The sequence below is a fragment of the Canis lupus genome, chromosome 14 (genome assembly GCF_011100685.1).
Source record: "Canis lupus familiaris isolate Mischka breed German Shepherd chromosome 14, alternate assembly UU_Cfam_GSD_1.0, whole genome shotgun sequence".
In the NCBI taxonomy this organism is placed as follows: Eukaryota; Metazoa; Chordata; class Mammalia; order Carnivora; family Canidae; genus Canis; species Canis lupus.
In genome coordinates, this window is record NC_049235.1 from 22,271,296 (window position 1) to 22,284,051 (window position 12,756).

Here is a 12,756-nt window from a genome sequence, read left to right on the forward strand (position 1 = left end):
CCCTGCTGACTTCAGGCTCCAGCACCAAGTGTAAAAACAACAGCATCACACAACACAGATGGTTCAACCCAGTTGAAGTTCCCACAACTCCATCAACTGGAATCACTATAATAAACATCTTATCTGTCACGACTAGTGGTTCTATGTCTCTGATGAACCCTGATTGAGACATTGTGTTAGAGGGAAATCCATTGAGTCTGGTCCATACTGAATTTGAAGGGCCTGTGAGATAGCCAAATAGAGATGTTAAACAAGGAGCTGGATATTCAGTTCTGGGAACCAAAGATGATAAGAATTCAGAAATCATTATCATATAGTAACAATGGAGGCTGTGGAAGATAAATACTATATCTGCTCTTTCTCTCCGATTCCTGGCAAAGAGCTTCAAAAACCCTTGGAATTTCCCAAATGATAGGACTCTCTTTGTTATGCTAACCTTGTGACTCATGGTGGGCCTCTAGATAGCTTCAGGACAGAGGTTGGTCACCAGAAAAACCAACTACATAATTAGACAGTTTTAACCTCTAGCCTGCCTGACCTCCAAGGAGGGGAGAAGGGCTGAGGATTGAGTTTTAATCACATGGTCAATGATTTAATCAATCATCTCTACATAACGAAAACTACTGAAAGTCCCAATAAGAACACTGGACACCAAAGTCTGGGAGCTTCCTGGTTGATGAACATGCTGATGTCCTGGGAGGGTGACACACTCTGAATCCATGGGGAAAAGGTGTGGAAGCTGTGCATCCAGGACTCTTCCAGAACTTGCCTTATGTGTATCCTTTATGATACAAATGTAAGTATTGTGTTTTCCTATGTTTTGAGAGTTACTTTAACCAACTGTTAAAACTGAGGGGGAACACAGGAACCCTGAAATTTGTAGCCAAATCAGTCAAAAGGGTGAGTGGCCTGGGGTCACCTAAAACTTGAAGCTGGCATCTGAAATAAGAGCAGTTTCATGGAGGAATGTGACCTTAACCCTGTAGAGTTTAACTCTGGGTAGTCAGAGTCTGAATGGAGTTGTAGTAAAGCCTGTTGGGGTGGAAATGGGACAGAGGTCATGGACAGAACTGTTGTAATGAGAAAACTTTCGGGAAGACCACTCAAACACAAAGGACTTGGTAGCCTTCTCTGTGAAAAGCCATAGCCCTTCTTTGCTAACTCTGAGGCTCATCAGGAAGGGCCTGGGTTGGAAGGAGACAGCACTGTGGTGGTCTGCTGCCTTGATGGACTTTCCACAGGTTGGGGGCCTTCTGCATTGTAACACAAACACTGTACATCTTTTGGTCCGTGAGTAACAACGGCTTCATTTCAATTTGTGAAGATGCATAAACTGCAGGTTATTTACTTTTCATTTTGTTCTTCCAGAAATATCCAGTTTGTTCCTGGCATGAACAAACAACCTGCCCTGTATGCTTGGCAGGGGTGTGTGTGTGTGGGGGGGGGTGTGTGGGGGGATGGATTGTGGGAATGTGACAGATGAAAGAACAGTTAGTGGGTGCCGTGAATCATATTACTTATTGAAATTCTGCCTCACAAAATAGCTTTTCTGAGCAAATGTGAATGCATTTTCTCAGTTAATTAAGCCAAATGCATAGTCAACAATTTGTGGTCTTTCCTGGAGTCATTTGGGGCTTATACTCAGCCTTTGCATTTGGGGAAGTTATCCATGAATAATTTAGTATCTTGGAATGTTACCTGAGAACTAAGACTTTGGGCTACTAATTAGCCACCCAGACACAAGAAGTTTTTTGTGTTTTTCTTGCTATTTTCATATAAGCATAATCATGCAAGACCTTTTCCCTGAGGAATAAATACCTTTAGCAGTATTTTACAATACTGCATGTGGGCTTTCACATGTAAGTGGCTTCTCCAAACTGGCCCTCTCCTCTGTAAAAGTGGATAAAAAGGGCCTCCTAGGTTTGTTGTAAGATTAATTACAAGAATGCATATAAAGCTCTTAGCACAGGCCCAATATATATTAAGTATTAGTAAATAACCTTATTTATATTATGCTTATGAGTGGGCCATCAGCAAACAATTTTCCTGAAAAGGCTGTGTGGTTCATGAAGAAGATAATTTATAGAATAAATTGCTCACAACACTTAGGAGGACGAGAAAGATTGAGCTGACATTTTTTCTGTTCCATGGTGGCTGCAGACTTTTTTTCTGGGGAAACATTGGGATAGGCACTGTGTGGATAAGAATTGATGTCTGGGAGCATACCCATACCTCTCCCAGAAAAATTAGTTCTAACACGTATACATTTCATTGGCTAGTGAGGTAAGTTCTAAAGATGACATTTTTTTCTTTTTTTTTTTTAATTTTTATTTATTTATTATAGTCACACAGAGAGAGAGAGAGAGGCAGAGACATAGGCAGAGGGAGAAGCAGGCTCCATGCACCGGGAGCCTGACGTGAGATTCGATCCCGGGTCTCCAGGATCACGCCCTGGGCCAAAGGCAGGCGCTTAACCGCTGCACCACCCAGGGATCCCTGACATTTTTTTCTTGAAGTATCTTACCATCATAAATTAGAAATAAGTTTCAGTTAGTACTCTGAATACTAGGTTTTTTTTGTTTTGTTTTGTTTTTTGTTTTTTCTTAGCCCCAAGAAGGCACTTTTAGTTGCAAGGAGCCTTCTCATTCAGGGTAGCTAAAGCAACAACACCTTAGGCAACAGGAAGGAGAGGAATCTGAAAACAGAGACGGAAATATGCAGCCCCAGGGGCTGGTCAGCATCACAGCAGATGTAGGCACTTCTGCCCCTCCTCCTATTAATGTCATTTTTGCTGATCTTTCCTTTCCTGTCCTTCCTCATTTGCCTATTGTTTGAATCTTTCAACAAAGGTTGAATTCCCAAAGAGAATGTCCCCTTGGTCTATTGATCGTATCCCAGTCTGTGGCAAGCTCTTTATGGCTGCCCATGGCACAGGCACAGGACTAAGAAGTATGAGCCCCATTTCTTTGATTCGGCTTTGGATAATGTCTGAGATGGTGACAGAGGTGACAAATCTCAACAGGCAGTGGAAAAAGAATCTTGAACAAATAGACTCCGGGCTTAGGGACTCTATTCTCAAGCAGCTAGCTTTTCCATCTCTTTTAACATCAGGGTGGATGTCTGGAGTCTATTTATAAATCACCTACCTTAAAGACCCTCAGAACATAAGCACTGGGCAGGTTAGAATGAAGATGCTTGCTTGTTAGATTTATATCTTTTCTGTATCATCATGAGTGCTGGCTACTTTATCTGCAAGAAATTTCCTGAGAGACTAACTACAACGATTTATTGCTATCTAGCCCTTAACCTTGAGTCTACGATATTGTTTACTTACTGAATTTGGGAAATTACAGTTTCTCCTTGTGTGTTCATTAGGGAAAACTATTTTAAATGTACTCAGTGACCTTCTGGGAGTTGATGCTTGGTTGCCTTACAGATCATGTCATCGTTAAGTCAGTCTCTACAGAAACCTGTTCAGGTTCTCTTGGACTTGGGCTTGAGGGCAGGCCACAAGCACCTGTTGTTTTCCCTATATGGTGATGGTATGATTACAAGTGACTGCTATGCTTGGTTGAGTAGCTTTGAAACGTCTACTGCTTCCACTGCTACCATCCTGGCCCAATTCATCAACATCTTTGGTCTGGATTTTCACCAATCTGTGTGATCTCTACCCTTGCTTTCCTGTAGTCTGTACTCAACACAACCGCCAGAGTGATGCTGTCAAGTTAGTCGGCTCTGATTCTTTCATTGCTTCCCAGGTCTCCCACAACAAAACCTACATACCTCTGTGGCTGTCATGGCCCTGCCCTTGAACCCTCTAACCTCTTCTTCCACTTCTCTCCCCTTGCTCCCTCCATCCTAACCCATCCTGACCTTGCTGTAGTTCTTCAGACATAGAGAGATACTTCTGCCTCAAGTCTTTTGCACTTCTTGGAATGCTCCCTGCCCAGATACCTATATGGTTCCCTTCCTTCTCTCTTCAGGTTTTTACTCAAAGATCACTTTCACAGTGTGACCGTTCCCTGACCATTGTATTTAAAATGTAATACCCTCCCCAGCTCTATGACGTGAATCTTTTTATCCTCCTTTCCTGCTTTATTTTTCTTTATAATAATTATCATAAACTAATGTATACATATTTTGCTTATTTTGTTGCCATCTCCTTTCCCTCATTAGTTGGGGATTTCATTAGAATAGGGATATTTTTCTGACCAGACCTTGCTCACTACTGCTAAATTCCTAGCACCTAGAACAATTCTTGGTACATAATAGGCTCTCAATAAATGTTTGATGAATAAATGAAAAAGATAGTAATCTCAACTTTTTCCTTAACAGAGGTTACTGGGCTTCCTAGCATTTGGTTGATCTTATGTTGGATGCCTTGCAAGATCTGTGATAGGACTTTATCTAACAAAGAATGTGGCAGCACCAGGATTTATCTAAGTGTCCAAAGATACAGTTTACATTGTGATTAAGCCAAAGTTATGGGAAATTATACTTCTCAGGAAAATAGGCAATGTTGAATTTTATCTTGTGCAGCTTTCAAACTACATCCAGGAGCATTCAGGGTCCTACAAGGAGATGGAATTAGGTTCACACTTGTGGTCTTACAGATGATCATTATTGATTACAAGCTGGTCTACTAAGACAAGAGCTGGGTCAACTCAAACTGATTCCCATCCCTGGAAAAAGAGCTCAAGACACCTCTGATCCCAAGTCTGGAGCAGAGCTCTGGATTGTTGGTAGATCCAGAAGCTCCTAGAAAGGAATGCTTTGAGGGAGTACAAGAAGACCTCCTGTTTATACACCTTCCATGTCAACTTTCATAACATCTAGAATTCCACCATGAGGAATCTATCCCTGTTAGATCTGGAGATTGTTTTGTGATTCTAAAGAGTATCTTAAGATGCTCTTGTGCCCAGAGCAGATAATATATGTAGTAATATTTTATGGAAAATGTCCATCCTTAACAACTAGCTTTTAGGAAAATTACAGAAACTGATTATTGGCTAAGTACTTAGAGGGAGGACAGAAAGAGTAGGAGGTAGTTAAAATCAGGGGAAAAAATAATCCTAATATAAGAAAACTTAACTCCTAAAGAAGAATTTCTGTACCTGGTGTTAGGTCATAGGCATATATATATAATCTAAAGTACCCTATTGGGAAGGCAGGAGTTCTTCTGCTGGAATTATTTTTTTGATAATTGACATAGCCTTTTGTCAAATTTTGCTTTGGTACAGGTCTTTAAAATCTTAATCCCTAGATTAGAACCAATGGGACACAAAGGCATACATAATCTTCCATGTATGAGATGAGTCTTTAGGGAGATACTTCAGTTTACAGAAAGGCATTGAAAGTTAAGAGAATGGGGCACCTGAGTGGCTCAGTTGTTGAGTGTCTTTCTTTGGCGTAGGGTACGATCCTGGAGTCCTGGGATCAAATTCCTCATCAGGCTCCCCATAGGGAACCTGCTTCTCCCTCTTCCTATGTCTCTGCCCCTTTCTCTGTGTCTCTCATGAATAAATAAATAAAATCTTTAAAAAAAAAAAAGAGAGAGAAATTTAAGAGAACAAGTTAGCTCTCAGTAAAGTAAGAAGGTGGAATTAAAGCACTCCCTGGTATATGTGAGATTTGCACCTTGCACAACAGCCGTTTACCTCTAAGAGTCACATGGAACTTTATCCACAGAGGCATCTGTGGATATTTTTTATTTATTCCCCCTAAAGAAACAGATCTTTGTCTCTGAGCTAAAAAAGACTGTTCCCAGTGGAGTGTAAGATCAGGAAGGCACAGTTGGAAATTGGACTCTTGGGGATGGCAGGGCTAACAATGTTAGTGAGTTCTTTGAGGGGGTAGGGGTTGCTACCCCTTTTCTACTTGTAGATAGGGAATGACAAAGAAAGGGGACCTACTGGGGATAAGTAAAGAATTCTCTACAGGGTGATGGATTTTGCGTAAAGAAAGAGGGAAAGTTATTTGGTAATTCCACTTCTTCTACCTCAATCAATATCCACTCCATTTTTTTTTTTTAGTCAAATGTGAAATTCAAAAGCAATGATTTTTTTGATTATTGGTATTTGAATAGGCTATAGATAAAAAACTTTTTCCCTCTGCTTCAAAAACAATTTTGACCTTTAGAATTACTTTATAAGCAACATTTATTTATGCTTGAGATATGAAAAATACAGAGAACACAGGAAATAAAAAATCATTCATAATCCCATCACATAATATTTTGATGTTTATATTTCAATGTTTTTTATATACATTCTTTAGAAAGTAATGTGATTATGCTGCATATCCTATTTTATGATTTTTGCTTCATGCACTGAAAAATAATGATCTTTTCCTACATCATTAAATGTTTTCCTAAATAGTGTTTAACAGCTACATAGAATTTTAACACATGCAAGCATCAGTATTTATTTAACTATTCGCCTAGTGGACATTTAGATTTTCTTTTTATTGCAATGTGACATTTGCTTTAATTTTTTTTTTTTTTTTGTATACAGCAATCTCATTTTTATTTTTTTTATTGGAGTTCAGTTTGCCAACATATAGCATAACACCCAGTACAGCACATTTTAGAACAAGAAAAACTCTGAATTGATCCTCGTTAACTTTATTACAGAAAGTGGTAAAATAGCTGTGGAATACAGACCGTGTGAAGAGATTACAGATGCCAGAACCCAAGAGGAGCTACATGATTTAATTCAAGCACCTGGTTATTAAAGCTCAAGGGTTCCACAGCTATACTATACTATACTATAACCATAATTTAAAGCAACTGACAGGATTTGGAAGACTATAGTTAGCTCTGTCATCTTTTGGGAAATGTGAAACTCTGAAACTGCTTTTGAGTGCAGGGAATTTCTGGGGCTTTTTTTGAAGTCTTGGCCCTTGGCTCTGACCCCTTATTTGAAATTTGGAGAGCCAATTGCATCAGAGTGCTCCTATAGTTGTGGACATAGAAGAGGACACAGCCTTTTAGCGCTCCCCTCAAACAGAATCTCAGGGACTTGGGAACAGAGTAACTATGGCCTTAAGTGAGATGATGCTACAGCATTTGAAAACCTTTATGTGCATTGGGACACCTGAGTGACTCAGTGGTTGAGCATCTGCCTTGGGTTTGGGGCCTGATCCCAGGGTCCTGAGATGGAGTCCCACATCAGGCTCCCCTCAGGGCTCTGTGTGGCTCTCATGAATAAATAAAATATTTTTTTAATTGTCTTTCAAATAAGGTATATTACCCAGATATCAGTATCACATAGACATCTTGTATGAAATATTTTGTTGAAGAACTTTTCTGTAACCCTAACCCTGAATTAGGGATTAAGTTGACAAAGTAATTTCTAAAATAAAATGCCAATGTTCTATATATCGAATGTTAAAAAAAATAAATAATAGGAGCAAAGAATGTGTTTCATGTCATTAAGAACTGAATTTGGGGCTAGAATTCTGATTATTTAACTAACTCTGAAGTTGCAACATTTGTTTTGAAGGGAAGAGAGTAGAGAATGAAAAGATGGTTACTTTCTGAAAAAGCATTTGAAGTTTTGTCTGTGCAAGAATTCTTCTAATTCAATTTAAATCAAGCCAGTCAAGGAAATTTCAGACTTATCCAAGTTTACACTTTAAGAAGTCTAGCTTCCTGTGAAATGTGAGAGAAAGAGATTCAGTATTGATGCTATAGATTTCAGAAACCTGACTCTAACAACAGATCCATTCCTAAATAAGACCAGTTATGGAATTAGTTCCATTTAAAAACCATAGTATGTGCTAGACACTGGGAATAGGATAAAATCCGTTCTCTCCAACAGCCCTGGCGGCGCAGCGGGTTAGTGCGGCCTGCAGCCCGGGGTGTGATCCTGGAGACCCGGACCGAGTTCCGCGTCGGGCTCCCTGCATGGAGCCTGCTTCTTCCTCAGCCTGTGTCTCTGCCTCTGTCTCTCTGAATAAATAAATCCTTGAAAGCAAAGCAAAACAAAAACCTACGTTCTCCAGAGCTTGTGCCAGCCCATAAACACGGACTAAAATGAAAGAGATTATAGAAAGGACAGTGAAGGAAGTAAACGGGGCGCTAGTTACAGTATTTCCAGAAAGTTGAACATGCTGACCTCAACATTTTAAGTGCCTTCTCCATGCGTGCACACAGGGTGGACCTCAAGGTTACTTGTTCTAGATTGACAGGTGTGTTGAGTGCAGGTGGGACGCGGAAGTTTTCCATACTAAGGTAAACGGAGGGCTAGTCCCTTGGTTTCAGACTCTCACTCCCAGAACGAGTTGCTCACCTCTCCCCTCCCCCCATGCCCCCAAGCCCCTCCCACAGGAGTTTGGAGCCATCGCTGATTCAGGGGTAGGTAGCCTCCTCCTAACACAGTAGTGGATTAAAACTCAGACATGCGTATTGAGAACTTAGAGGAAATGGCAACAGAGTAACCGTGAAGTGTGCTCCCCTCCCCACTGTCCCTGTGCTTATTCTTCAGGTCAGCCTCTTTTCTTAGAAGCAGTACAGCCAGGGGGAGGAGGAATGTGTCCCGGATTTAAGCTTTGAAGAGGACAAGTTCGATCCGCCGGAATTGGACTAGCATTTTGAATCTCCCGGGACGCCAGGTCTTCTGCTTCCTCGGGAAACTGCTCCACACCCCGACCCCACACCTCAGAGCGGCTGGAGTCTGGGTCCTTGCAGACTCCAGCAGCCCAAATCCTTCCCTGTAGCTCGGCGGGAGGTAGTGGTGGCCTTTGCAGGGGAAGGGAGGCTTGGCCTGGGGATTCTGGGGAAGAGGCTTGAACCAGGGGCTTCGGAGCCCAGCCGCAGCCCAGCTGTGCCAAGCTCACAAAGGTGGCGTAAATAAAGGGTGGGAACGTAGGCGGGGGAGGGGCGCGCAGTTGCTAACAATGGGGGCGTCACCGGGCTCCCTGAACATTTCCGTTTCTCTGGCGAGACCGAGCGCCCCACTGGCTTGGGTCTCTGCTCCGCAGAGTATCATGTCCAGGCTTTGCTTCTGCGTTTTATTAATTCTCTTTACCTGGCAACCATTGTGGTTGTTGGGCCAGGCAGCTCCCCTTCCGGAGTGGGCCCGTCGGACCTCCGGCCCTCGGAGATCCCCGGAACCCTGGTCTTCGCACTCTTCTGAACTCCTGCGTGAATCGCTCCAGGCACTTACCCGCCCCGCAGAGCCGGGGGGCTTTAATAACTTGAGGTCCTCTGCTCCAGCCCAGATGTCGGCCCCGCCTAAGCAGTTGACTGAGACTTTGGTTCCATTCCTGGACACGGATTCAAATGGTGAGCTGCCCCCAGAGACAGATCAGTATCTGAATGACAAGCCAACCCTGCACGAAAGGCTCTTACAAGTGGTTCCAGCGTTGGGTGATGAGAATCAGGCCATAGTTCTACCTCCTCCACTCAAAAGTAAGATGAAAACTGGAGATGAGCCAGAAGATCACCAGTCGTTGGAAATACTTGCTCCACCTCTGGATAGTCAGAGTTTAAACCAAAGAAAGTTTTTTGTTTCATCCCCAAACCTGGACAAAGATCTAGTTCAGCATCGAAGGCTTGCCAAAGTTGTTATTGGAACTCCAAACCAATTTGCAAATAAAGAGCTCCTAGAACAACTGCAGGACGATTATTCAGATTCTGGTATGGATATCATATACCCTGAGGAAAACCGACCAATGGATTTCCCAGGGGGACCAGATCAACCCCCAGAGCTCCCTGAGGAGCTTGAAATTTCTTCACTCCTGCAGGAGACCCCTGCAGGACCTCTCCAGTCCACTGTAGAGGAACCTGAACCTTTTGTGCCTGGGGTGGAGGCCCAGGCCAAGCATCCAGAGTCCCCTGAAGAGACAGAAACACCTCCACTTCTTCAGGACGCTCTATCTCAGCCTCCAGAGATCCTTAAGGAAGCTGGAAATTCTGTAAGCCCACAGGAGGCCCCAGCTGAACCTTCAAGTACCCCTGAAGTCCAACAGGAAGCCTCAGCTCAACCTACAGAGGCACCTGAGGAAGTAGAACCTTGGACCCCTCAGGAGGCCCCAGCTCAGCCACCAGAGGAGGAGGTACCACCTCAGGAGGTAAATGTGCCATCTCTGAGTCAGAATGAAGCTCAGCGGCCAAAATTACACAATGTCACTGTTAAACCTGTAGATTTGGCACTTACTGTAACTGTGACTCAGCCTCCACAGCACCCCAAGAAGGCTGAGCCTTCTCCAGGCCCACAGGAGGCCCCAGATCAACCCGAGGAGGCTGGGCCTACTCCAGTCCCACAGGAGACCCCAGCTCAGCTTGTAGAGCTCCCCGAGGAGGCTGGACCTACTCCAGTTGCACAGGTGGCCTTAGCTCATCCTGTAGAGCTCCCCGAGGGGTCTGGGCCTACTCTAGTCACACAGGAGGCCCCAGCTCAGCCTGTAGAGCTCCCCGAGGAGACTGGGCCTACTCTAGTCACACAGGAGGCCCCAGCTGGGCCTGCAGAACTCCCTAATGAGGCAGAATCTTCAACCCAGCAGGAGACCCCAGGTCAATCTCCAGGGGAGATAGAATCATCTGCAATCCTGCAAGAACAACCAGCTCAGCCACCAGAGCTGTCTTTGGGGGAGGTGGAACCTATTCCAACCCAGCAGGAGCACCCAGCTCAACCTCTAGAGCATCATGAGGTGAAAGTTGCACCTCCAGGTCACCATCAGGTTCAACAGTTAAACCTGCCCAATATCACTGTTAAACCTGCAGGCGTGCAGGTTACTGTAACACCAGAACCCACTACAGAGGTGGGACCTTTGCCAGTTCAACGTGAGTCTGTCACTCAGCCCTCTGTGCCCCTTAATGTGGAACCTCTTGCAACCCAGCATGAAGCCCCAACTCTGCCTCCACAGTCCCCTGAGGAGAATGAACATTTGCCATTTCAACAGGAGACTCCAACTGAGTCCCCAGAATCTCCCACACAGGAGAAACCTCCAACACAGCAGGAGACCCCTGTTCAGACCCCTGGAGAGGTTAAACCTTCCACAACCCAGCAGGACACCCTGGCTCAGGATTCACAGGCTCCTGAGGAGGGTGAATCACCTTCAACCCAGGAGGAGGCCCTGGCTCAACTTCCAGGGACTCAGGAAGAGAAGGAACCTTCTCCACCCCAGCAGGAGGCCCCTGCTGAGCTTCCACAAATCCCTGAGGAGGGTGAACCTTCCTCAATACAGGAGGAGAGCCAGGATCATCATGCACAGACTCCTGAGAAAGCTAAACCTTCTTCAACCCAGCAGGAGGCCCCAACCCAGTATCCACAGGCCTCTGAGGAGGGAGAACCATCTCCAGCTCAGGAAGAGGCTCCCACTCAATTTCCACAGATTCATGTGAAGAGTGAATCTTTAACCCAGGAGGAAAGCCAGGGTCAGCATCCACAGACCTCTGAGGAGGTTGCACCTTTTCCAATCCAACAAGAAGCCCCCCTCAGCACCCACAGTCCTCCGAGGGGATCAAACCTCCTCTAACCCAGGAGGAGTCCCCAACTCAGCACCCTCAGACCCCAGAGGAGGGTGAGCCTTCTCCAACCCAAACAGAGACCCCAGCTAAGTATGCAGAGTCCCTTGAGGGCACTGAACCTGTTCCAGCCCAGTCAGAGGCCACAGTTCAACATCCAAATCCCCTAGGGGAGGTTAAACCTTCTGCAACCCATCAGGAAGCCCCAAGTCAGCATCTACAGACCTATGAGGAAGTTAACCCTTCTGCCACTCAACAAGAAGCCACAGCTCAGTATCCAGAACCTTCTGGTGAGGTTGAACCTTCTCCAACCCAGCAGGAGGTCCCAGCTCACTCTCCAGAGCATCATGTGGTAACAGTTTCTCCTCTAAGTCAGAGTCAAGCTGAGCTTTTATTCTTCCCCAAAGTCACTGTTAAACCTGTGGATCTGGCACTTATTATAACTCCAGAGTCCACTAATGAAGTTGAAACTTCTCTACCCCAACAAGAGGCCTCAGCTCAGTCTGCCATGTCCCCGGAACAGTTGGAACCTTCTCCAATCCAGCAGGAGTTTCCAGAATAACATCCAGCCCCTGCTGAAAATGTTGAACCTTATCCAGATCAGCAGGGAGTACCAACACAGACTGGAGATCTTCCTGAGGAAACTGAACTTTCTCCAAGCCAGCAGTGGAGCTCATCTCTGCCTCAGATGCCTGTCGTAGGTGTAGAACCTTCTCCAGTCCAGCCTGAGCACCAGGCTCAGCCTCCAGAGTCCTCTACAGATATTGTAGCTCAGCCTCCAGTACATCATGAGGTGACATCCTCACGTCTAGGTCCTGGTGAAGCTCAGCATCCAATGTTGCCCAATATCACAGCAAAACCTGTAGATCTGGAGGTTTTCATAACTCCAGTGCCCACTAAGTTTGAACATTCTCCAGGGCAGCAGGAGGCCTCTGCTTAAGCTCCAGTTCCCCCTGAGCAGGTTGAATTTTCTCCAGCCCAGTCCAAGCTTCTTTTCCAGTCTCCAGAGACCCTTGAAGATGAATTTCCTCCAGGCCAACAAGAACTCATAGTAAAGACTCCAGACCCTCCTAAGGAGATGGAACCTACTTCAGCCCAACAGGAGGCCCCAGCTGAGCCATCAGAGCCCCATAAGGAGATTGAACCATCTTCAAATGAGTACACAGTCTCAGCTCATTCTCCAGGGCCCACTGAAGACGTCAAGCCTCCAACCCAACCAGAGGTTCCAGCTCAGCCTCCTGTTCCCCAGCAGGTCCCAGCTATATCTCCTGAGCCCCGACAGGAGG

General features: G+C 45.0%; 1 non-coding gene across 1 annotated transcript; it reads right to left on the minus strand.

Moving 5' to 3' along the window:
- Positions 1 to 9,874: 9,874 nt before the first annotated feature.
- MIR8841-2 (microRNA mir-8841-2) lies at positions 9,875 to 9,969 on the minus strand. Its single transcript, NR_128846.1, has one exon. It is a non-coding gene; the product is annotated as a microRNA mir-8841-2 (primary transcript).
- Between the last annotated feature and the right edge of the window lie 2,787 nt (positions 9,970 to 12,756).